The sequence below is a fragment of the Sus scrofa genome, chromosome 15, assembly GCF_000003025.6.
Source record: "Sus scrofa isolate TJ Tabasco breed Duroc chromosome 15, Sscrofa11.1, whole genome shotgun sequence".
Classification (NCBI taxonomy): domain Eukaryota; kingdom Metazoa; phylum Chordata; class Mammalia; order Artiodactyla; family Suidae; genus Sus; species Sus scrofa.
In genome coordinates this window covers 104,760,523-104,787,294 of record NC_010457.5, presented here as the reverse complement: position 1 = coordinate 104,787,294, position 26,772 = coordinate 104,760,523, and the positions used below count along the sequence as shown (strand labels likewise).

Sequence of the window (26,772 nt, the reverse complement as noted above, 5' to 3'; positions counted from 1 at the left end):
AAAGGATCAAGGTTGGCCTGTCAGGACACAGATGAAGTTGCACATGGGAGTTCCCACTGTGGCGCAGCAGAAACAAATTTGACTAGATGCAGCCCTGATTCAGTTCCTAGACTGGGAACTTCCATCTGCTGCAGGTTTGGCCCTCAAAAGCAAAATGAAAAAAAGAAGTTGTGCATAACCCTGGGGAGATAAAGCTCTTAAAATTCTTTTACACAGCAGTCTTTTTCCTAGTTATAAAAAGCGCTACTTGCAGTTCCCGTCGTGGCTCAGTGGTTTACGAATCCCACTGGGAACCATGAGGTTGCAGGTTCGATCCCTGGCCTTGCTCAGTGGGTTAAGGATCCGGCATTGCCGTGAGCTGTGGTGTACGTCACAGACGCGGCTCAGATCCCAAGTTGCTGTGGCTACAGCTCCGATTAGACCCCTGGCCTGGGAACCTTCATATGCCATGGGAGCAGCCACAGAAAAGGCAAAAAGACAAAAAAGACAAAAAAAAAAAAGTGCTACTTGCATGCTGGAGGAGAATCTAGAAACTGGAAAAACATAAAGACGAAAATTAAAATTCCCTGCTTGCTTCAGCCCCATAACTATCTCTGGCACCTATTTACCTAATCTCCAGCTTCTGCTCTCCTGCTGTTTCCTCTAAGTTCCTTGACAGTCCTGGTGACAACTAACATTAAAAGAATAGACTCGGTATGCTGAATGAAGAGATTAATTAATTGATTATTTTATTCAATTCTGAATCAAGCTTTGATAATTCTTGTAGGAAATTTGGTTCATTCACCGGATAGTATGCAAGCAAGATTTGTCTTGCACTTACTCTTTAAAACAAAGATCCACTGGAGTTCCCTGGTGGCCTAGCAGTTAAGGCTAGAGGCACTGCTGTGTTGTGGGTTTGATCCCTGGTCCAGGTACCTCTGCATGCTATGGGCGTGGCCAAAAAAAAAAAAAAAAAAAAAAAAACCCAAACCAAAGATCCCCTGACTTTAAAAACTACCTTTGAAAGCTTTAAGTAAAGTCCAAAAAAAAAAAAAGATATGTACGGGAAGTTCAAAGAAAAATCTCAAGAATTTCACAAGTGGAGGAGTTCCCATTGTAGCAGGTTAAGAACCCGACATAGTGTCCATAAGAATGTGGGTCAATGCCTAACCTCGATCAGTGGGTTGAAAGAATCGACATTGCTGCAAGCTTCAGGTGTAGGTTGCCAATGCAGCTTGGATCTGGCCTAGGCCAGCAGCTGCAGCTCCGACTCTACCCCTGGCCTGGGAACTTTCATATGCCACAGGTGCAGCTGTAAAAAGAAAAAAAAAAAAAGAATTTTACAAATGGAAAAAACTTTTAGTTCCTATTTGTAAAATCAGATGCTAGAAAGAAACCATAACCTCAGAAACCATTTTAAACCTTGAAAACAAGTAGCTGCCAGAAGATTTTTCAATCTGAGGTTATACAGATATAAATCACAATGGGTTCACTTCTTCAATTGAAGAGTTCACTGCAGACACAAACCGTCTTGACGATGCAGACGAATGTGCTATCAGATTGATGGAGCTTAGTGCTTGCATTAAGTACTGAATTAGCAAAGATAGCAATCCAATATCTAGAACAAATGGAACATTAGGAAGAAGCTCTTTGTCTGTCTTGCACAAAAACTTAAATGGCCAAGACAAAGTGGCTGAAAGTAGAGATCATCAGAACATAAATACAGGACAAGGTACAAAATGTGGAAAACGAAGCAGGTTTCATCTGGGAAAAGATTCAAGAATGAATATACATTCATTCATTCATATGTGCATAGGGATCAAAGAAATTATTTCTCTAAACTCAAAACTGAAGAGGGAGAAAAAAACATTTAGGGCATCTGAACAAGCAGATAAATGAAATGTAAATTACGGATACATACATTCTCCAAAACAAGAAAAGTGGTCATTAGAAGGAAAAAAAAAAATCTTTCATTAGAAACACTGATGCCAGAGGGAAGTGAAAGGATACATGAGAAAAGTAGAGCTATTGATAGAAAACAAACACCAATTACTCCGTATTCTGAAATACAATTGAAGAAACAGCATTATGCAAAATAAGCCTCCCCCAAAAGAGAAAAATATGTATTTTTAAGACACTTAATAAAACACTTAATAGACTATATTTGAATGTATAACTCTCTGGAACCATTGGTTATCTTAGAGAATGGACTCTTGCAGGCTTTCTCTATTTACTTGGCATATATTTTAACGCCAATAATTATAAGGCAACTCAACTAAAAATTTTTAAGAGAAAAAGTATTACAATACAGCGTGTGAAGTGCAATTCTACCTATGGTAAATGCAAAGATACGCCCCGAGTATAGGAAAGTACAAAGGAAAGGAACACAGGCAGGTAGGTTGTGAAGGTTTTGTAGAGCAAGTGACAGGCACTGAATATAAAGGAGAAACAGGGCATTACAATAGTAACAGTGTTTCTTACCTCACTGATTTATAGTAAGTAAAGCAAAAACAGCATTTGAATACACACTGCCCTCTGCAACATGTTTTCACTTCCCCAAGCTGGCTCAACCTGGCTTCCTCCCATCCCAGGCTGCCCAAAATCCAAGTTACCTTTGCAGGTAATTTTGCTCAGTTTCTCCGATGATTCTGAGCTTTGGGGAGAAACAAACAAACAAGTTCGGGTCCATTTCTATGTTCCCAGCACCCAAAACTCTACCTGGCCTTGAAGAGCTGAATATATGTTTATACAGAATTATACTGAATTAAAGGAAAGGAGGCACTTCAGTCCATAAACACGAGTTTAATTAGCCTTTGGGACCCTGCAAGGAAGAAAGGAGCAAACAGAATCCACCCCTGAGACTGTTAAAAGCGACAGACGCCTGGAGACTTGGAGTGCTGGAGATGAGACCCAAAGAGGCTCAAAGACGGGCCCGAAAACTTGAGACTCAATCCTTTTCTGCCGGGATCAGGGGACAGCGCTAAGCTTCCGCAGCCGAGGGCGGAGCCCGCCGGAAGGCTCAGCTCCGGAGGAGAGGGCAGCGTTCACGGTCTACTCACGCCCGGACAGCCGCGGGCTCTTCTCGCAGGATCTTGCCCGGAGCCGCACCCACCCTTGCCGGAGCCGGTTGGACCTGAGGCCCCTGAAAACCAGAGTTTGAATACCCTGGATAGGAGGAGGAACTGGAGGAGAAAATCACAAAAGCGAAGAGGCGGTGGCGGAGTCGCGCAGCGGGTTAAAGATCCGGCATTGTCAGTGCTGCGGCTTGGGTCGCTGCTTTGGCGCCAGTTCGATCCCTGACCCCAGAACTTCCGCAAGCCAGGGCGCGGCCACATTAAAAAAAAGAGAAAGAGGTGGTGATTTTCCAGGCAGACAGGAAGCCTCGCTACAAAACTTCGTGCTACAGAACCCTTGGCCTCCACACCTTAAAAACTCCACAGAAGCACACGCCAGTCTCCCTGGAAAGTAAACTCTCCCCCATGTGGGCAAAGAGCCCACGTGGCTCTGGGGGGAATTACGCGTCTGGCCAAGATCCAGTAAGTGTGGCCGCAGAGCCCCACCACCGCCACTGACAGCAACCCTGGGACGCGCGAGCACCCCAGGGACCAAACCTACTTCTATTTCAGCTGCCAATAAGCCCCTTTGCCACTGCGCAAAAAAAAAAAAAAACTGCCCGCGGCTAACCTCCCCCGCTCTCCGGACGCGCAAGACTTCCAGGAGGCAGAGGGCAAGGGGCACTCGGCCCCTGCGGTCCTGCAGGAGAATTCACCTTGGAAAGCGGGTGCCAGATGGTAAGTAATAGTGTTAAAGGAAGTGCAAATGTCGGTTACAAATAGAAATGTAAAGCAAGTTGTTAGTAGGAGCCATTTTAATCAGGACATCTAACCCAGAAGCTAAGTAAAGCAAGTGTTAACATTTTTAAAAATGCAACTTCTCTGGAGTTCCCCTTTTGGCGCAGCAGAATCGAATCGGAATAGTAACATGAGGTTGCGCTTTGATCCCTGGCCTCGCTCAGTGGGTTAAGGATCTGGCGTTGCCATGAGCTGTGGTGTAGGTCGCAGACACAGCTCGGATCCTGCGTGACTGTGGCTGTAGCTCTGACTCGATCCCTAGCCTAGGAGCCTCCATATGCCTGGAAACTTCCATATGCCACAGGTGCGGCCCTAAAAAGCAACTTCTGTATGGCAGCACACTCAAAATTCCCTTCCAAACCCAAGTCTTTTTGTTGTTGTTATTGTTTTAATTTTGGAGTTGGGCCAAGTTTTTTGCTTGGCAATGAAACTTTTTAAAGATTATTTAGGGGAACCACCAGAGGGAAATAACCCCAAAAATGCCGTTTCTCTTATCTGAAATCTCTTACCTGAAGCAGATCAAGCCCTCCAGAGCCCAGTCTTAGTTTTAGATTTGTCTGTGTCCAACAGGACGGTTTGTCTGTGTCCAACAGGATCCCTATTGGCAGCAACTCTCGTTGTGAAAACAATTCAATGAAACTAAGCAAGAGAGGTTGAACTTACTTCCTGTAAACCTTGAACCAAACAACTTGTTCTGAACTTTAATGGCCTCGGTTCTGTTGCATTCTACTGTCAATATTTAAAAAGAACATGCCTTGAACAAACGCGGCACCATCAAGCAAGGACACCCAGAAATCATTTTACATTTCCCAGTCACGTTGAAGGGCAAAGGGGGGTGGGGAGTTCGGGAGGAGGAACAAGCTATTTCAAGGCTTTACAAAAATTTTATCAATCAGTCATTCCTAACTTTCCCAAGGCAAGCTGCTCTTCCTGTTTGCCAAAACACACATTACATTGCTTTGAGAAATACGCACCCCTGACCTACTTCACCAGGCCATTGCGAGAGAGTAAAAATTCCTGCCTGGCCGGTTGCTTCCGCGCTCACACACACTACTGCACAAAAAGTCCTAGTTCTAATTTACTTTGCCAAGAAGACTGCCAAATCTTTTGAACAGGTCGCCCCCCAAATTAAGCAACTCTCAGGATGTTCTTAAGCAAAGTTTACAGGACACTGGGGACCTGCTCGAGGCGCGTTTCAGTCCACGGGGGCTGCAGGGTTGAGCAAGAGCCACTGGGTCTGCGCGATCGCGCGCAGGGACCACACCTGGGATCCCGGGAGACGCGGTGGCCCTTGGGAGGATCCGAGCGGGGGTCGGGGGTGCTCCGCCCACCCCTGGCCGGAGGAGCAAACCGGTGAAAAGAGCTCTTGGGCACTAAGCCACCAGCCAGAAGGCCCACCTCCCGAAGCCCTGCCGGGCACCCCCACCCCACCCCTCGCCCGGGCCCAGTTTGTGAAACCTCGAGTCGGGAGCTGAGGCGAGGAACGCGGAAGGCGGCGTCCCGGGCCTGGCATCCAACTGGGTCTGGGGAGGGTGGAGAGTTGCGGGATCCGACGCGGGCCCGTACAGTCCCTCCCGCGGCAAGGCTTTCCTCTGGCTGCGACCCCTTCTGCCTTCACTCCCGGGACGCCTGAAAAGCGAAAGAAAGATGGAGGCGGGGACAAAGAAACCGAAAGCGGACCTGGCGTTCCTGCCCCGTCCCGCATTCGTTCGCCTTGCTTATTTTCGACTTCCCTCTCATCCTACAAAAACCTTCACTCCACAGAACTCTGACCGTCTGACATTCACTGTGTTAGACCCAGGAGACCCCCACTTACCAGCCCTCTGAGGTGAAACACTCCGTGGCGCTACAGCCTCCCCGAGCGCCGTTTCCTGTTTATCACAGTGTGACTGGGTCGGCTGTGAACTCAGGGCGGCTGACCTAGCACTTGTCATTATGAGCAAGCACGGCCCATGTAAGTTTTAAATATATTTAAACTCACAGGAAAATTGCAAAAATTAATACCAAGAGAAATTCACCACCAGTATGACCTCAGGCGCTCCAGTGACCTAATGAAAATGATGAAAATTGTTTTAAGACCGGCAAACACAACAACTATTTACAGCTTCAGGAATGGAAGGGAGTTCCCGTCCTGGCTCAGTGGAATTTGACTAGTATCCATGAGGATGCAGGTTTGATCCCTGGCCTCGCTCAGTTTAAGGATCCGGTGTTGCCCTGAGTGTAGGTCGCAGACACTGCTAGGATCTGCGGTTGCTGTGCCTGTGGCATACGCTGGCAGCTGTAGCTCCTGTTTGAGCCCTAGCTTGGTAACCGTCATATGCCGCAAGTGTGGCCCTAAAAAGACAAAAATAAAATTTAAAAAAATAATAATAAAGTTTTTGGAGTGGTCTAAAAAGAGCAAACATCTATTCAGGAAAATCTAGAAAAAATTTCTAAGAAAGGCGAGAATCTGTGGTATTTCAACCATAGACCTCTTCCTCTGCCGTCTTCCCAATTCTTCCAGGCAGAGACCCCAGTCTGCCTTAAAACCCAGAACAATAGGACCCTCTCCCTAGGTTCCCAGTGGGAGGGACAAATAGCAATTCTCACCCTGCCCCTGGCAACCTGATACTGAGGCTAGGTGCTGGGTGAACATTGTTGACAGATGGAGGATTCTTTTTTTTTTTTTTTTTAAGGGCTGCACTTGCGGCATATGGAAGTTCCCCTGCTCCAACTGAATTGGAGCTGCAGCTGCCAGCCTATACCAGAGCAACACCAGATCCAGATCTGATATGGGCTTTGTAGGCTGGCTAGTTTGCAGGAGAGAATCAGAGATAAAGACATCTGAAAAAAGCTCTCCTGGAGTAAGACAAATATTAAACACTCACCTCACGACTATTGCTTCGAAGGGGCTAGGGTTTAATTGGATTCATTTGTAGGACAATATATGTTCCAGGGTATTTTTGAAAATAATAGAGCCATGGAACTCCTGTCATGGCTCAGTGGTTAACGAATCCGACTAGGAACCATGAGGTTGTGGGTTAGATCCCTGGCCTCCCTCAGTGGGTTAAGGATCCAGCATTGCTGTGAGCTGTGGTGTAGGTCGCAGATGTGGCTTGGATCCAGCATTGCTGTGGCTGTAGTGTAGGCTGGCGGCTACAGCTCCAATTAGACCCCTAGCCTGGGAACCTCCATATGCCATGGGTGCAGCCCCAGAAAAGACAAAAAAATAAACTAAAATAAAATAATAGAGCCACAAGCCAGCAAACAGTGGAATTTAACAGCTGGGTGTGGTCAGAGAATGAGAGGAAGGGAGTCCTACCCAAATTATTGTACTACCAGGGTGACAAATTCAGAAGAGTTTTAACAATATTTATGGGGTGGAGGTGGGGGTGGGGTGGGAAGAGAGAAACTTCACCAAAGTAATCCAGACACTAAATAAATAAACAAGCAAATAACAATAACAAGGCCGAAGGTGGGGGGGGTGTTAAGTGTGGAGGAAACAAGTACCCAGAGTTGCTACAATATATTATCCAATATATTATCTAAAATAATTTCCAGTCTCCAACAAAAAATTATGAAGCATGCAAGGAAACCGGAAAGTATGACCCATACATTGGAAAAATAGCAGACAACATAAAGTGCCTTTGACAGCAACAAGATATTGGATTTATCAAGAAAAAAATCAAAGTAGCCATTTTAGGCACATTGACAGAACTAAAGAAAAGCGTGATTAAGGTATGACAACAATGTCAAATCAAATAGAAATTATCAATGAAGAAAGAGATATTAAGCCCTTATAGCAGGGATGTGACTCAGAAATTATAAAAATGAACCAAACAGAAATTCTGGAGTTGAAAAGTACAATAACTGAAATAACTTCATTAGGGGCTTAAGAGGAGACTTGACCTGGCAGAAGAAAGAATGAGCTAACTTGAATCTAGATGGATAGGGATTATATAAGCCAAAGAACAGAAAAAATGTCAAGAGCCTGAGAAGTGTGGAACATCATTAAGCACACTCATGTATGCATAACAGGACTACCAGAAGGAGAGGAGAACAAGGAGCAGAAAAAAATATTCAAAATAAAAATGGCTACAAACCTCCCAAATTTGAAAAACTATAGCCTGTACATCTAGGAAGCTCAACAAATTCCAAATAGGATAAATACAAGAGATCAACAGACACAGTAGAGCAAAAAAATGCTGAAAGTCAAAGACAAGGAAGAAATACTAAAATTGTGGGGTTTGGGACAAGCCCACAGATGTGGAAGTTCCGGGGCCAGGAATCAAACCTACACCACAGCAGTGACCCAAGCTGCTGCAGTGATAATGCGGGATCCTTAGCCCACTGTGCCACAAGAGAACTCCTAAAGGAAGTTCTTTAGGTTGAAAGCAAATAACCCCAGGTAGTAATTCAATGTCATATGAAAAAAAAAAAAACAAAAACCACCAATAAAGGTAATTTATATAATTATGAGACAACATAAATGAATGTTTTTCTGATTCTTAACAGATTTTTTTTTTTTTTTGTCTTTTTGCTTTTTCTAGGGCCGCTCCTGAGGCATATGGAGGTTCCCAGGCTAGGGGTCGAATCGGAGCTGTAGCTGCCCATCTACGCCAGAGCCACAGCAACGCGGGATCTGAGCCACATCTGCAACCTACACCACAGCTCATGGCAATGCTGGATCCTTAACCCACAAAGCAAGGCCAGGGATTGAACCCGCAGTCTCATGGTTCCTGGTTGGATTCGTTAACCGCTTCGCCACAATGGGAACTCCCTTACCAGATTTTTTAAAACAATTGTATAAAACAATATAATGGACTGCTGTGCCTAAAACATGGAAATTAATATACATTAAATGTATTTGCTAATAACAGCATAGAGGAGGTGGATGGGAGCAAAGCTATATCAGGACAAAGAAATGACTACAGATAGTAAAGTAGTAATAGTAACAATGTATTGTTGGGTGTATAACATTAATTAATGTTTTATATATTGTCACTGCAGCAACTTGGGTCACTGCTGTGGTGTGGGTTTGATGTATGTATATACTATATCAAAATGCCACAAGAGGAGGGGAAGAGAGTAGAAGTAGATAGGAGTTATATTTTTAAATATAACAGGAATTAACTGATATAAATACAAAGCTGCTTCTGATAAGTAAACCCTAGAGCAACCACTAAAATAATAATTCAAATATATATAGAAGAAAAATATTTAGGGAAAATCATTAAAGAAACTGAGATAATAGAAAATATTAGAAGAATTTCCTTTTTTCTTTTTTTTCTTTCTTTTTTTTTTTTGTCTTTTCTGTCTTTTCTAGGGCCGCTCTGGCGGCATATGGAGGTTCCCAGGCTAGGGGTGTAATTGGAGCTGTAGCTGCCAGCCTATGCCAGAGCCACAGCAATGCCAGATCCAAGCCGAATCTGCCACCTACACCACAGCTCATGGCAGCACTGGATCCTTAACCCACTGAGCAAGGCCAGGGATCTAACCCACAACCTCATGGTTCCTAGTCGGATTCGTTAACCACTGAGCCATGACAGGAACTCCTAGAAGATATTTTCTTAATACAAAAAAAAAAAGAAAAAAAAGCAATAGAGGAGAAATAAAGGAACAGAAAAGACATTTGACAAATAGAAAACAAGCAGTAAAATGATACATGCAATCCAACTTTGTCAATAATAGTATTAAATGAACATGATTAAATAATCCATCCAAGGAAAGTTGGTTAGACTGCATTTTAAAAAATCTCTGATCCAACTATAATTGTATATAGGAGACACAATTTAGATTCAGAGATCCAAACAGACTGAACATAAAAATATGGGAAAAGATACCATGTAAATAGCAACCGCAACAACGCTGGACTGGCTCTATTAATATCAGTCAACACAGACTTTATTAATATCAGTCAACACAGACTTTACAAAATGTTACTAGAGGGAGTTCCTGACATGGCTCAGCAGGTTAAGAACCCGACAAGTATCCATGAGAATACAGATTTGATTCTCGGGCTTGCTCAGTGGGTTAAGGATCTGGCGTTTCCATGAGTGGTGCTGTAGGTCACAGACACACCTTGGATCCCATGTTGCTGTGGCTGTGGCGTAGACCTCAGTGAAAGCTCCAATTTGACCCCTAGCCTGGGAACTTCCATATGCTGCAGGTGTGGCCCTAAAAAGAAAAACAAATTTTTAAAAATGTTACTAGAGATAAAAAGGAACATCTTACAACAAAAAAAGTATCAATCCATCAGACAGATATTATCATTCTGGATACATATGTATATACCCAATAACAGAGTAGCAAAATATAAAGTAAAACAGAAAGAAATGAACAAGAAACCAGATGATTCAACAATGAGAGTTGGAAACTTTGCTATTCCACTTTAAATAATGAATAGAACAACTAGATAATCAACAAGGAAACAGAAGCCTTGAGCAAGGGTATAAACCAACTAGACCTAACTGACAGCTCTAGAACCCTCCATCCAACTACAGAATATACATTCAAGTGCTCTTGGAACATTTTCTAGGATACATCATCTGCTAGGCTACAAAACAAGCCTCAATAAGTTTAAAGGGATAGAAATAATGTATAGTGTGTTTTCTGACCACTATGGAGTGAAGTTAGAAGTCAGTAACAGGGAAAATTAGTAAAACTTACAAATATGTGGAAAAGAAATAACACACTCCTAAGTACCAGTAGATCAAAAAAATCAAAAGGAAAATCTGAAAATATTTTGAGATGAATGAAAATCGAGCATAGCATACCAAAACTTAGGAAGTGCAGTTAAAGCAGTACTTACAGAGAAATTTATAACTTTAATGCTTATATTAAGAAAAAGAAAGATCTCAAATCAATAACATAACCTTCCACCTTAACACGCTGGTAAAAGAAGAGCAAACTGAACCTGAAGAAGCCAGAAGAAAGGAAATAACAAAGATTAAAGTGGAAACTAATAATATGTAGAATAGAAAAATAGAGGAAATCAATTAAACCAAGAGGTGATTTTTTTTTCTTTGCTTTTTAGGGCCACACACTCAGCATATGGAGACTTCCATACAAAGGGTCCAATTGGACCTACAGCTGCCAGCCTATGCCACAACCACAACGCAGGATCAGAGCCACATCTGCAACCTACACCACGGCGCACTGCAATGCCAGATCCTTAACCCACTGATTGAGGCCAGGGATCGAACCCACAACGTCATGGATTTGTTTCCATTGCTCCACAACAGGAACTCCTATGTCAGAGAATATTTTGCCAAGGATTTCTTCCAGGAGTTTCATGATGTCATATCTTATGTCATATCTTATTTTTGTGTATGGTGAGAGGATATGTTCTAACTTCACTGATTTAAATGAAGCTGTCTAACTTTTCCAATACCATTTTCTGAAGACTGTCTTTTTCCTTGCCAGCTTTGTGAAAGATTAATTGACTGAATGTAGGTGTGTGGGTTTATTTAGGGCTCTCTATTCTATTCTGTTGATCCATATGTCTGTTTGTGTGTCCCCTTGGCTTTAGATGGCAGTCTTCTTGGGTTGTCTTCACATAGTCTTCGCTCTGTAGGCACACATCCTTAGTGTCTTCCCGCATAATTCTCTTTTTATGAGGACACCAGTAGTATTGGATTGGGGCCCATGCTAAGAGCCTCACTTCATTGCCTCCTTAAAGACCTGATCAGAGTTCCCTCATGGCTCAGTGAGTTAAAGATCCAGTGTTGTCATTGCTGTGGCATGAGTTTCATCCCTGGCCCAGGAAGTATTACATGGCAAGGGCATAGTCAAAAACAAACAAACAATACCTTATCTATGACAACAGTGACAATGTCAGGTACCAGAAGTTATGACTTTAACATATAAACTGGGGGTTGGGAATGGGGTGGGATAGGATTACAAGTCAGCCCATAACAAGAAAAGAACACTCCCCAACTGAGCCTATGAGACTATTACTACTATGGTACCCAAACCAAAGACATCACGGGCAAAGGAAAATACAGGGCAATATATCACACATGTGGATGCAAAATTCCCCAACAAAATACTTGCATACTGAATCCAGCAATGTATAAAAACAGTTAGCCACCATGACCAAGGGGAATTTATCCCAGAGTGCAAGATTGGTTTAACATCGGAAAATCAATTAATGTAATACATCAATCATATCAATAGAATAAAAAATAGAATTCACATGATTATTGCCATCTACACAGAAAAAGCATCTGACAAATTCCAGCACCGTTTCATGATAAAAAACAATCAACATACTAGAAATAGAAGGAGATTCCACCACTTTATAAAAGACTTCTAAACTTAGGAATAAGTTTAACAAAAGACTACAAAGTAGTGTGGTATTAGACTGGCATAAAGATACATAGATCAATGAGATAGAATTAAGAGCCCAGAAATAAACTGAAATAAGTATGGTCAACTGACTTTAGTCAAGAGTGCTGAGATTAACCAATGAGGGAAAAAATAGTCTCTTCAACAAATGGTGCTAGAGACAGATAGATGGATTTCACATGTCAAAGAGTAAAGTTGAACCACTACTTCATGATATTTACAAAAAATCAATTTAAAATGAATCAAAGACCTAAATGTAAGAGTTAAAATGATAGCATTCTTAGAAGAAAATATAGAGGTAAAACTTAATGATCTTGGATCTGGCAAAGGACTCTTAGATATGACCCCCTAGCCTGAGCCACAAAAGGAAAAATAGATAAATCCAACTTTCTCAAAATTAAAACCTTTCGTGCTTCAAAGGAAACAATCAAGAAAGTGAAAAGACAATCTATAGAATGCGAGAAAAAACTTGCAAATCCTCTAGCAATGAGAAACTTGTATTCAGAATATATAAAGAACTCCTATGGGAGTTCCTGTCCTGGCGTAGTGGTTAACAATTCCAACTAGGGACCATGAGGTTGCGGGTTCGATCCCTGGCCTTGCTCAGTGGGTTAAGGATCCGGCGTTGCTGTGAGCTATGGTGTAGGTTGCAGACGTAGCTCGGATCCTGTGCTGCTGAGGCTCTGGCGTAGGCCGGCGGCTACAGCTCTGATTAGACCCCTAGCCTGAGAACCTCTATATGCCGCGAGAACAGCCCAAGAAATGGCAAAAAGACAAAACAAACAAACAAACAAACAAACTCCTATGACTCAATTAAAGAGACAAATAGAAGAATTTTTAAATGGGCAAAGGATCTGAATAGACATTTCTTCAAGGAAAATATACAAATGGCCAATAAGCCAGGAAAAAGATATTCAGCATCATTAGTCATCCAGGAAATGCAAATCAAAACCACAGTGAAATACCATTTAATACTCAACAGAATGGCTAGAATCAAAAAGTCAGATAATAGCAAGTATTGGTGAGGATGTGGAAAAATTGAAACCATTATTTACTGCTGGTAGGGATGTAAAATGGAGAAATCACTTTGGAAAACAGACTGGCAATTCTTCAAATGATTAAATACAGAATTACTATATGAACTAACAATTCTATGTCTAGGTATTAACACCAAAGAAATGAACATACGTCCATACAAAAGTTTATATGCAAGGCTTATAGTAGTCTTATTCATAATAGCCAAAAACAATCCAAATGTCCATCAACTAATGAAAGTCTAAGTAAAATGCATTATATTCATACAATGAAATACTATTCAGCCATGAAAAGGAAAAAGTACTGATAAATGACAAAACAGGGGTGAATCTTGAAAACTTTCTTCTAATTTATATAAACTGCATATATAAACTCTAATAATTTAAAAAGAGAAATAAAAAAAACAAGAGTTCCCATTGTGGCACAGTGGAAATGAATCCAACAAGGAATCATGAGGTGGAGGGTTTGATCCCTGGCCTCGCTCAGTGGGTTGAGGATCCAGCATTGCCATGAGCTGTGGTGTAGGTTGTAGACATGGTTTGGATGGGGACGTTGGGCCAGGGATTGATTCATGGATGCTGGTCAGATTCATTTCCACTGAGCCACGATGGGAACTCCTCACTTCTTTTAGATGAATATTTTACTTGTTTGTAGATAACATGCTTTTATTAGAGTTCCCATGGTGGCTCAGTGGTTAACGAATCCGAATAGGAACCATGAGGTTGCAGGTGCAATCCCTGGCCTCACTTCAGTAGGTTAAGGATCCAGTGTTGCTCTGAGCTGTGGTGTAGGTCACAGACACAGCTCGGATCCCAAGTGGCTGTGGCTCTGGCATAGGCCACAGCTGTAGCTCCGATTCGACCCCTAGCCTGGGAACTTCCATAGCCCTCAAGGTGTGGCCCTAAAAAGGAAAAAAAAAAAAAGAAATTCAGAAAAAGTGCATGAAATATAGTACACACATTGATAAAAATTATACATCAAACATCTATGTCACCACCACCTGAAGCATAAAAATAGAAGCATCTCAGAGGCCTTCTGTGTGCCCCTCCCCACTCGTAACCCACTTCCTCCCCCTAGAGGTAACCACTGTCCCAACTTCACAGAGAATGATTTCCTTGACTTTGTAAGTTTTAGCACTTATATATGCATCTCTAAACAGTATAGCTTAGAGTTCCCTTCGTTGCTCAGTGGGTAACAAACCCGATTAGCATCCATGAGGATGTGGGTTCAATCCCTGGTCTCACTCAGTGGGTAAGGATCCTGCATTGCCAGGAGCTGTGGTGTAGGTCATAGATTTGGCTCGGATCCAGTGTGGCTATGGCTGTGGCTGTAGCCGGCTAGGGAACTTCCATATGCCGCAGGTTCAGCCCTACAAAGAGAAAAAAATTTTTATAAATAAACAGTATAGCTTGACAATTTTTGCACTCTATACGAACGAAAACAAACCGTATTCTTTTGTGACTTCCTTTTTATGTTCAGTATTATGTTCACTGAGATTCATTGTCTTCTATGTCAGTATAGTTAATTGGTTTTCATTACTGTCTACTACAAAATTCTGAGCATCTCAGTGTGTAATCTAGCTGAGCTATGTCCTTGGGAACCCCCATTGTCGGTATTTTCAGTTTTCCTTTTAAATTGGTCAGATATAGCAGAGATGACACTTCTCATCTCCTGCCTGCAGAGGAAAGGCCTGGTTTGGAGAGCTTCTAAAGTGGAGTAGGAAAAGATTGATGTTTTCTAATCCAGCTGACATACTTCATCTTAGTTGTATACCCTTGACCTGTTCCCTTTATTGAAATCCTTTCTTCCCTGGTTTCTAGGACATGGCTCTCTCCAGATTTATCTTCCACCTCTCAGATCTTTCCTTCTCCTTTCTTTACAGGCCCCCTTTCCTATGTTTGCCCCTTAAATATTGGTTATGTCTCTTGTCCCTCTTCTTTTGTCAACCAGGATTTAATTACCTCTTGTTCTAGTGATCATACATTCCTTTACTGTGTTTGTTTTGTTTTGTTTGGCTGCAGCCACAGCATGTGGAAGTTCCCTGGCCAGGAATCAATCCCACACCACAGCTATGACCCCAGCTGCTGCAGTGACAATGCCAGATCCTTAATCCACGTTGCCACAAGAGAACTCCACCTACTGTATTTTACTAGTTTCCATGTCCATCTGAGTTCCTGGCATGCTGAGCTTCTATCTGTCATCTGTCTTTGTGAAGCACTAAATGAACGTGTTGAGTACAGAATGTGACAGAGAGAGACAGTCAAGGTCGGAGGACAGAAAAATCATCAGGGCCCAAAGGCTACCAGCTGCTTCAGCAATGTCCCAGGCCTGGAGGAAGATGCTGACACAGATGGAGGTCAAGGCTAGGTACAGATGTATCATTTCTGTGTCATCCTGCTGCTGCTGCTTACTCGTGACAAACTACTTCCATGCTCTTACTCCATAGCAAGGAGCCCTTTCCCAACATGAAGTAAATGCTCAGGCACCCTAATTTTCCTTTCTTTATGATTGAACATTTTCTAATGAAATGTTAAGGCAGAAAATATTGCGCTATGTGTAAGAAGTCAGACACCAGGAGTTCCTGTTGTGACTCAGCAGAAATGAACCTGACTAGTATCCACGAAGATTAGGGTTCGATGATCCCTGGCCTTGCTCAGTGGGTTAAGGATCCAGCATTGCCATGAGCTGTGGTGTAGGTCACAGATGCAGCTCGGATCCCAAGTTGCTGTGGCTGTGGCATAGGCTCGCTGCTGCAGCTCTGATTTGACCCCTGGCCTGGAAACTTCCATATGTTGCAGGTGCCCCCCCAAAAAGCAAAATAAATAAATAAATAAAGTGGTAACTATCATTTTATCCTGAACATATTCACATGTCTCACCCCTTTTTTGCAGTGCCCACATCATGCGGAAGTTCCTGGTCCAGGGATCGAACATGATAAATAGCCTTAGACCAGTGATGTGAAATGACTGACCAATCAATCTGTCCTATCTAAGCTTTCCTTTTGTACAGGAACTGAATGAACTACAGACACAGTGTCTCTGGATCTTTGCCAGAATATGAAGTTTAGTGTCTGCTCTATTCTAGACTCCTTAAATGAATCGGATAAAATGTGAGATCCAGACTTAGGCAGTACCAGCTGTCACAAACTTTCATTCAGATGGCCCATCATTTACTGTCCAGAATTGTCTCATTTATTTTCTCTGCCTACCTGGCTTAATGATTCCATTGAATCTGACTTTATTTTATTTTATTTTTTTATGGACACACTCATGGCATATGAAAGTTCCTGAGCCAGGGAATGAATTTGAGGCTCAGTTGCAACCCGTGCCATGGGTGCAGTGATGCCAGATCTCCTTTAACCTACTGATCTGGTGGGAGATTGAGCCCACGCCTCTGCAGCAACACAAGAGGCTGCAACTGGATTTTTACCACACTGTTCCATCAATCCGATCCCCCTGAATTTTAATCTATGCACACATTCTTTGTAATTACACAATCCGTTTAGACAGGTTTTTCTGCCTTTGGCTTTCCACACTCTCTCCAGACCTGATTTGGTAAATGCCCTCTACCCCAGTTCTCAGGAGTTATGCCAGATTGGCCACCCACCATTCCTACCTGTTTTCCCATGAAAAATTTCTAAGAAATTTTAAGGGAATAGGTCTTAAAGTGTTTTTTTGTTTTTTGTTTGTTTGTTTTTGTTTTTTGGTCTTTCGTCTTTTAAGGGCCAGACTTGTGGCCTATGGAAGTTCCCAGGCCAGGTGTCAAATCAGAGCTGTAGCTGCCAGCCTACACCACAGCTCACAGCAACACCGGATCCTTAACCCACTGAGCGAGGCCAGAGATCAAACCTGCATCCTCATGGATGCCAGTCAGATTTGTTTCCACTGAGCCACAATGGGAAGTGCTGGTAATTGTTTTATAATATACACATATACCCAATCATCATGTTGTACACCTAAAACAAATACAAGGTTGTACATCAATTATAGATCAATAAAAAACATTTCCAGAAATAATTTAAGCTTTCTAACCATGTGGCCAAACTCTAGGTAGGCAGTGTTGGAATCCACCTGCATGCTGTGAAAATTTCATCAGAGTTTCTGCAGCTGTGGCTCAGAGTTAATTCCTGGCCCGGGAGATTCCATATGCCTCAGGTGCAGCCAAAAAAATGAAAAAAAGTTTCATCACGTTGAAAGTTGAGAATTTCAATAGCATTTTCTGTATAAATTTAGAGCCTGAACTAAAATATGTCTTCACATCAAATATGCTTTCTGAGAAATACTGTATTCTTGTGGTTTCATTCACAATTGAGCAATAAGAAGTAGTGCTATTGGCACAAATACTAATTCTACAACAGGCAGCTTTGTAGAAATAAAGTCGAAGAAAGTATTTTTAGACTTTTGTATTACTGAAAAAATTAAACTTTTGGAATTTCTAGTTTCTTCAGTTGTCATTAAAAAATTAGCCTTGGGAGTTCCCGTGGTGGTGCAGTGGAAACAAATCTGACTAGTATCCATGAGGATACAGGTTCGATCCCTGGCCTCACTCAGTGGGTCAGGGATCCAGCATTGCTGTGAGCTGTGGTGTAGGTTGCAGATAGAGCTCGGATCCTGTGTTGCTGTGGCTGTGGCGTAGAACGGCAGCTGTACCTCCAATTCGACCCCATATGCCATGAGTAAAGCCCCAAAAAGACAAAACAAACAAACAAACAAAAAAACGGATTTTAAAAATATTAAGTAAAATTATGGAGTTCCCATCGTGGCACAGTGGAAACGAATCTAACTAGGAACCATTAGGTTGCAGGTTCGATCCTTGGCCTTGCTCAGTGGGTTGAGGATCCGGCGTTGCCCTGAGCTGTGGTGTAGGTGGCAGATGCGGCTCGGATCTGGCTTTGCTGTGGCTCTGGCATAAGCTGGGGGCTACAGCTCTGATTAGACCCCTAGCCTTGGAACCTCCATATGCCACGGGAGCAGCCCTAAAAAGACAAAAAAAATTTTTTTTTAAGTAAAATTATGTTAAACATGTTCAATTCAATTCAGCAAATATTTATTGAGGGTTTCCTTTTCATAAAGTGTTGTGAAAGAAAAATTGTGTAATTGTGTATGAATTGTTTAAATGAGAATTTACACTCACTGTAAGAATTGTGATAAAATCTTTATTAAAAAAAGAATTAATGAACAGATATTTTTCCAAAGAAGACATACAGATAGCCAACAGGTAGCCAACAGGTACGTGAAGGCACTCAACATCACTAATCATTAGGGAAATGAAAATCAAACATAATGAAAATCAAACATAATAGCCATTTTATTGTTAAAATGGCTATTATGAAAAAGAAAAAACACAAAATAATAAGTGCTGGTATGGTCATAGAGAAAAGGGAACCCTCAGGGACAACTGGTGGGAATGTAAAATTGGTCCAGCCACTATGGAAAACTGTATGGATGGTCCTCAAAAAATTAAGAATAAAAATACTATATCATCCCGCAATTCTGGGTATTTATCCAAAAAATAAAAATAAAAACACCAACTTGGAAAAGTACCTGCACCCTCCTGTGTTCCTTGCAGCATTATTTATAATAGGCAAGATAGAGAAACAGTCGTAGTGTCCAACCACAGATGAATGATGAAGGAAAATGTGGTGTGTGTATGTACAATGGAACATTATTTAGTCATTAAAAATGAAATCTTGCCATTCACGACAACATGAATGGGTCTTGAGGGCATTGTGCCAAGTAAAATAAGTCAGACAGAGAAAGACAAATACCATGTGATTTCACTTACATGTGCAATCCGAAAAGAAAAGAACCCCCCGCCCCCGCCCCAGCCAAGCTCTTAGCTACAGAGAAGAGATTTGTGTTTGCTGGAGACAGAAGGAATGGGTGAAGGAAGTCAAAAGTACAAACCTCCAGTCGTAAAATAAATAAGTCACATGGATGCAATGTGCACCATGGCAGCTATAGTCAGTAATACTGCACTGCATATTTGAAAATGGCTGAGAGAAAATCTTAAACGTTTTCATCTTTTTTTTTTTCTTTTTTTTTTAGGACTGCACCTCTGGTGTATGGAAGTTCTCGGGCTAGGGGTCTAATCGGAGCTTCAGCTGCCGGCCTACACCACAGCCACAGTAGCACCAGATCCAAGCTGCATCTTCAACCTATGCTGTAGCTTGAAATAATGCCGGATCCTTAACCCACTGAGTGAGACCATTGATCGAACCTGCATCTTCATGGATACTACTCAGGTTCTTAACCTTCTGAGCCATGAAGGGAACTCCAAAAGTTTTCGTCTTAAGAAAAAAAAAATTTTTTTCACTGTGTAGGATGTTAGATATAAACTAGACATGTGGTGATTTCACAATATGTACAAATATCAAATCATTGCATTGTACAGCTGAAACTAATGTAATGTATGTTAATTATATCTCAATAAAAAAAACCTGAGTTAAGTCCAAATTAAGCATTTGTTGAACATTTATCACATGTAAGGCACCATGTAGGAGATAAATTAATAAATAAGGCAAGATGTTTTCGAGAATTTATAACCTGCTAACCTGTGGCCTTCTGAGATGGCCCACACTCTGTGAAGTGTTTCTCCCAGGATTACTCTCTCACCTTTTGAGACAGACCACACTTTGTCTATCACTCTCAATAAACCTTTTTTTTTTTTTTTTCTAGGGCCACTCCCTCAGCATATGGAGGTTCCCAGGCTAGGGGTCTAATCAGAGCTACAGCTACTGGCCTACACCACAGCCACAGCCACAGCAACACGGGATCCGAGCCACATCTGCAACCTACACCACAGCTCATGGCAACGCTGGATCCTTAACCCACTGAGCGAGGCCAGGGATCGAACCCACAACCTCATGGTTCCTAGTCAGATTTGTTTCTGCTATGCCAAGAAGGGAACTCCAATAAATCTACTTCTTACCTATCACTTTGCCTCTAGCTAATTCCTTCTGTGCTGAGACATAAAGAACTTCAGTAAGTCTCAAAACCAGGTATGTGATTTTAATTAAAAAACAAAACAAAACAAAACAAAAAAACACACAGGAGTTCCCATTGTGGTGCAGTGTTTAACGAATCTGACTAGGAGCCATGAGGTTTCAGGTTTAATCCCTGGCCTCACTCAGTGGGTTAAGGATCCGGCATTGCCGTGAGCTGTGGTGTAGGTCAAAGACTTGGCTCGGATTCTGCATTGCTGTGGCTGTGGTATAGGCCGATGGCTACAGCTCTGATTAGACCCCTAGCCTGGGAACCTCCATATGCCGAGGGTGTGGCACTGAAAGGACAAAAGACAAAAACAAACAAACAAACAAAAAAAAACAGTGGATTCAAATCGAAAACTGGGTTTGGGTGGAATTCAAGTTTCAATCTGAGTTTTTCAGTTTCAAGATGAGCCAAAGCCATCTGGAATTCATTGACCGAACTAGTGCTGATTGAGCATGACTCTGTGCCAGGAACTTCCTGGCAGGCTGGGAACACAGCAGGGAGCAAGGCCCTGTAGGTCCAGACTGCTTGCTCTGTGGGTATTGGGCTCTGCACAAGCTACACTACATACCAATATTAAAAGAAAAAAAATTTATAACCTGCTAAAAATAAAGCAAGTATAAAAATACCTGAGTTACAAGATAAGGCAAGATACGTTTTAGTAGGATGGTACAAAGTTCTCTGCAATTTATAGGAGGGAAAGATTATTAGGGGAAAAAATGTTTGGTTGGCAAAATATACTGAATGTGGACAAACTGTCTCTGGTTACTGCCATGTAGAGAAAAGACCCACGACTAGGGATAATAATCCTGCACCAATAGGTAAGTACCAAAAGGAGAGAAATTTGTTTGTCTTATTCATTGATGTAGCCTGTGTGCCATGAAGATACTTGGTACATAGGAAGGGCTCACTAAATATTTAAGCGAATGAATATAATTGGAAGAAAAGGATCTGAGATGTCTGACTCTTTTCTAGCTCCATGAAGCTTCTTGCCTCAGACTTCAGAAGAAATTTGGGCAAACATGCCCAGTTATTTGCATGCAGGGAGTCTGTTTCTTGAAAGTTTTTTTTGTTTGTTTGGGTTTTTTTTGTTTTGTTTTGCTTTTTAGGGCTGCAGCCCAGGCACCAACTCATCATCAAGTAGAGAAAAGTTATATATCATGTGTTAGAAAGCTTAGGCCTGGAGTTCCTGTCGTGGCTCAGTGGTTAACAAACCCGACTAGTATCCATGAGGATGCAGGTTTGATCCCAGGCCTTGCTCAGTGGGTTAAGGATCCATCGTTGCCATGAGCTGTGGTGTAGGTCGCAGACACAGTTTGGATCCCATTTTGCTGTGGCATAGGCCAGCATCTGTGGCTCAGATTCGACCCCTAGCCTGGGAATCTCCATATGCGGTGGGTGCAGTCCTAAAAAGACAAAAAAAGAAAAAAAAAGAAAAGAAAGGAAAGTTTAGGCCTAGAGCAGTTCTAAACATCCTTGCCAAAGGACTGGGGAAGTGCTCCCAATCCTGGAATATGTGTGTGCCTCCATCACCATCACAGGCCTTTTGTAAATGATCTCACTTTCCTGATAGGCAGTTGGAACTCATGAAGCCTCTTAGACATTGGAAAATACGTGTGCCTCCCCAAGCCTGTATTCTGAGTCATTGATGAAATGTTCATCTGTGACAAATCATCTCTATTACCCCACTTATATATTTAGATTTCTAATTGTGAATTAATTCATTCAGCAGACACTGCCTAAACACCTATCACACAGGTACCATCCCTGACTTCAAGGAGGCCAGGTATGGGGAGTTAGACACATAAATGGATAATTATGATGTATTATAAGTGCTATAAAAGAAATATGCCTATGATTTAAGACTGTAAAAATGTTTATTTACTTATGAATGTAGAAATTCATTTATTAGAGTTATAATCACTGAAAAACCCAACTATAAGGAAGCATTTATAGGACACAAATAATGGAATAAATACCTTGAGTTAATTACTGTGTTGTTATATGAATTATAATATGTTTCCTTTTTGGAATGTATTTAGCATCTACAGATGTAGTTTTAGTTTTTAATTATGTTTCACTAGAAAGTCTGATCTAAATATATGATCCAGTTTTAAGCTTTTATATCTGTACTAAGCTCTCATGCTTTTGGATTCTGTTACTGTCACATGGGACTTCCAGGTCCAGGTGATACCACTGCCTGTGAACCTGATTCTTCCTCAGTAAGATGATTCCATCTGTGCTGATACAGGGACTCTTTATTTTTAGGACAGTTATTGCTATGGTTACTGTGAACCACAGAGTTGGCCTTCAGTACTGTGTCCCTGAACAGTTAGTATTTTCCACAGAAATTCTGTAGCAACAGAATAAATGAAATAAACTGTATCATACATATGGTGCAAAAAAGCTATCATCACAAAACATTCACTTGATTGTGTGATTCATTTGAATGCATAATGCAAAGATTTAAAAGAATCTCTTTGCTCTTCTACAATAAGGTAAAAAAATGTCTGACCAATGCATTTAAAACAAATGCATTTAATTCAGAGCCATTTTTTTATTAACCAAAATAGGAAATAATCTGAATGACCATTAACAATAGACTCAGTATATACATTGTGATACATTTGACAATAAAATACTGTGTATCTATGAGAAAGAAACTAGCTATTGGCCTAATCAGGCATCTTGCAAATGTAACATTGAATAAATGAGGGAACACATCCAAAAAAACCAAAAATAACCAAAAAAAAATGCGTTTAGAAAGATGTTTAATTAATTACCAAACGAGCAGGAGAATGTAAGTTGAATGTTGTTATTATTTCCAAATCCAGGTTGGGAATTGAGTAATTAAAATTAAAAGACATGGGAGTCCCCATTGTGGCTCAGCGGAAAAGAACCTTACTAGTATCCATGAGGATGCAGGTTCAATGCCTGGTCTTGTTCAGTGGGTTAAGGATCCGGTGTTGCTGTGAGCTGTGGTGTAGGTGGAAAACGTGGCTTGGATCTGATGTTGCTGTGCCTGTGGCGTAGGCTGGCAGCTGTAGCTCCTATTTGACCCGTAGCCTGGTAACCTCCATATGCCGTGGTTACAGCCCTAAAAAGACAAAAAATAATAATAAAATAATAATAAAATTAAAGTATATAGAACATTTGCAGGGGATACTGAATGCTTTACTCATAATGATATTTAATTAATGATGTATGAATACTATAATTGGTAAAAATATAAAAGAAAATTTTGCTTTTAAGTCATAATTTGCCTTGCAGAGCACTGTTTGGAACATTATTAAGAATTATTATTTCAGTTTTCAAACACAAAATAAAATGTATGACTTTTCCAAATGTCACAGAACCTTCCGATTTACATCATAACCACATATAATAATGTTCTTATTTTGCAACGGATTTCCAGAAACATAAGTCTTTAGCAATAACCACAATCCTTTTTAGTTAGTTTCATAATTTGGGGCCACATTTCAAAAGACTTACTTTAAAGTAAAACTCTTTGCCCAGATCCTTTCAAATAGAGTCATTGGCAGGTAATGCAATTTTCACTAGGTGGTCTAGTTTCTGAGTTCCAAAGCTGATTTTCAGCCCCAAAACAAAAATAAAGACAAAAGGGGAAAAACCCTGTTTCCCTCTGCAAACTGGGTTATGGAGGTAAGTCAGGATTCACGTGGAGGATTCCACTCTCAGTAGTACAACTGCTTCATGTGAATAACTTGAAACTCTAGAGATCCTGAGAACTCATGAGGATTATATCAAATTTTGAAACACATCTTGCCAACTGAGTAAGAGGCCATTATGAAGCAACATTTAATTTTTGTTGCTAAAACTAGCTGGAAGCTCCTATTGCAGCTTAAGAAGCTGACGGATTTTCTGTGAGGATGTGGTTTCCATCCCTGGCCTCGCTCAGCGGGTTAAGGATCTGGTGTCGCTGCAAGCTGCAGCATAGGTCACAGATGCATTTGGATCCAGTGTTGCTATAGGCTGGCAGCTGCAGCTCCTATTCAACCCCTAGCCCAGGAACTTCCATATGCCACAAGTGTGGCCATAAAAAGCAAAAAAAAAAAAAAAAAAAGTATAATAAAAAAAGAAAAAAATACACTAAAAATCTGGTGAGTCTTTTGTTTTCTTAATTTTTATTTTAATTGGAGTATAGTGGATTTACAGTTTTGTGTTAGTTTCAGGTTTACAGCAATGATTCAGTTATACATATACATATATTCATTCTTTTTCAGATTCTTTTCCTATATAGGTCTGATGAGTCCTATGAATGCTATTTTTTTTTTTTTTTGGCCATGCCTGTGGCATGCAGAAGTTCCCAGGTCAGGTATTGAACCTGCACCACAGTAGTGACCCTAGTCACAGCTGTGACAATGTTGGATCCTTAACCTGCTGAGCCACCAGGGAACTCCAAATGCTATTGAATACTTTGAGGAGAAAGTACATTCAATCCCCATCCTTAACATTTTATATGTAATATATAAATATATCATCTACATTAAGTACACAAATAAGGAAATTAAGGGTAATACAAAAATTAAACATAACTTTCAATGTTTTCCTAATCATGATGACTACATGCCATTTTTTCGTTAATATATCAGATTTATACACTCTTAAGACAATACAGGTGCATTACACTGATAGTGGATCCAAGTCCATATTTTAGTCTTTTTTTTTTTTTTGGTTGAATATTTTCATGGTTAGATAACTGTATTCACCTGGTAATGCTGCTGACAAAGAGTTCATAATTTATTTTCTTCTTGTTTTTTTGCTCTTGCATATCAGTATTAGCTCCAATCAGCAGTTTCTTTGTAAAAGTCTTTTTAAGGCACTTATCCACTCCACAAAAGTTAGTTAAAGCAAATTCCACAAACCCAAATACATATAAATTACAATCTGTAGCAGTTCACTGAAAAGTCCCTTTGTTCTCATCTTTGGAGGGTGGAACTCCTGCTTTCCCCTCAGGACACCTTAGTTACCAAAAATTCTATGTGATCATTTGGTATGCACCAAATAAAGGAAAACTCTGCTATCTATATATTAAACATTAGGGCAACTGAATTCATTTTTTCTTTTTCTTTTTGTCTTTTTAGGCCTGCACCCACAGCATATGGAGGTTCCCAGGCTAGGGGTCAAATTGAAGCTATAGCTGCCAGCCCACACCACAGCCACAGCAATGCTGGATCCAAGGCACATCTGTGACCTACACCACATTTCACAGCAATGCTGGATCCTTAAGCCACTGAGCAATGCCAGGGACTGAACCTGCATCCTCATGGATGCTAGTTAGATTTGTTTCCTCTGAGCCATGATGGGAACTTCAAATTCATTTTTATTAAACATGAAAATATGTTGAAATATCCTCTATTCTCACATCAGTGCATGGTCTGCACATCACCTGTGTTGTGTGTATCTGGGATACCACCATGCTAGAAAATGAACCTATTCTCTGATATCCAAATTTACTTATTTATTTTTGACCTTGCCCAGCATCCTGAAGTTCTTACACCAGGGGTCAAACTCCTGTTGCAGCAGCAACCAGAACCATAGCAGTGACAATGCTGGATCCTTTCTCACTGAGCCATCAAGGAACACCTCTGATATTCAAATTTTAAAAAAAGAAAAAGAAAAATGGCAAATATGATCAGGAATAGGAAAGAGAGAGGGAATGATGAAGGGTAAGACTATTTCTACTGAAATAGTTCAATTTTGTCCCCAATCATGCAGGCCTTGCCAATGTCCTCTCTCTCCGAAGTTTAACAAATTTATGTTAATGTGCAGACTGACTGTTAAAACCCAGTATAAAGTGTCTTCCTTTCCACAGTATCACTGAGGTCTATATTTAATTGAAGCAGCAAGTGGATGATTGTAAATACATCCTATTGTGTAAATTCGGCTCTTCTCTGCTGCTTCATCACATTCATGTCCTGCAACCCTTCTCTTCCTTTGTCATTTTCTCCTCATTGGTCTCTTCCACCATATTAACAGTCCACATGGATAAATTCCAATTCTTCCCATGTTTTGGTCTTTGTATATTTTGTTCTGTGCCAAGCTGTTCCCCCAATGTGCTCACGTTACCTTTTTTTTTTTTTTTTTAAGGGCCGCACATGTGGCATATGGAAGTTCCCAGGCTAGGAATCTAATCAGAGCTACAGCTGCCAGCCTACACCACAGCCACAGCCACCAGGATCTGAACTGCGTCCGCCACCTACACCACAGCTCATGGCAATGCCGGATAGGATACTTAACCCACTGATAAGGCCAGGGATGGAACCCGCATCCTGATGGATACTAATCATGTTCACTACCCCTGAAGCACAAGAACTCCCCTCATGTTACTTTAAAATGTCTCAATTTGTTCCACTAGATATGTCAAAACAGAATTCTCTTCAGAGCACAATAAAGTGGCTATATTCATTATTCCTGCTTTTAAAAAACAAAATATTACTTGCCATACTTTAATTTTTTTTTTTTTTTTTGTCTTTTTGCCTTTTCTAGGGTCACTCCGGCGGCATATGGAGGTTCCCTGGCTAGGGGTCTAATCAGAGCTGTAGCCAGCAACCTATGCTAGAGCCACA

General features: G+C 41.1%; 1 protein-coding gene across 8 annotated transcripts in view; it reads right to left on the bottom strand.

Moving 5' to 3' along the window:
- Positions 1-6,551, bottom strand: part of CFLAR (CASP8 and FADD like apoptosis regulator) — a 54,888-nt gene extending 48,337 nt beyond the window's left edge. For 2 of the 8 annotated variants that reach the window (XM_005652441.3, XM_005652445.3), the window contains exons 1-2: positions 5,647-6,551; positions 5,289-5,459 (exon numbers count right to left, since the gene is read on the bottom strand). The gene's annotated coding sequence lies outside the window, so the exon portion shown is untranslated. The other 6 variants (XM_005652447.3, XM_005652443.3, XM_021074699.1 and 3 more) reach the window with 5 other exon arrangements.